The sequence below is a fragment of the Microtus ochrogaster genome, linkage group LG9 (genome assembly GCF_000317375.1).
Source record: "Microtus ochrogaster isolate Prairie Vole_2 linkage group LG9, MicOch1.0, whole genome shotgun sequence".
NCBI lineage: Eukaryota > Metazoa > Chordata > Mammalia > Rodentia > Cricetidae > Microtus > Microtus ochrogaster.
In genome coordinates, this window is record NC_022034.1 from 29,881,168 (window position 1) to 29,881,430 (window position 263).

The window sequence follows — 263 nt, forward strand, 5'->3', positions numbered from 1 at the left end:
TTCCTTCCTTCCTTCCTTCCTTCCTTCCTTCCATCTGTCTGTCTTCTTTCCTTTCTTTTCTTTCTTTTTGACTCTTTCTGTCTGTATTTTCTCTTTCCTTCTCTTTCTTTCTGCCTGTCTTTTCTCCTTCCTTCTCTTCCTTCCTTCCTTCCTTTTTTGACTTCTTGACTTCTTTTTTTTCTTTCTGTCTTTCTTTTCTCCTTCCTTTTTTCTTTTTTCTTTCTTCTTTCTTTCTTTCTTTCTTTCTTTCTTTCTTTCTTTCT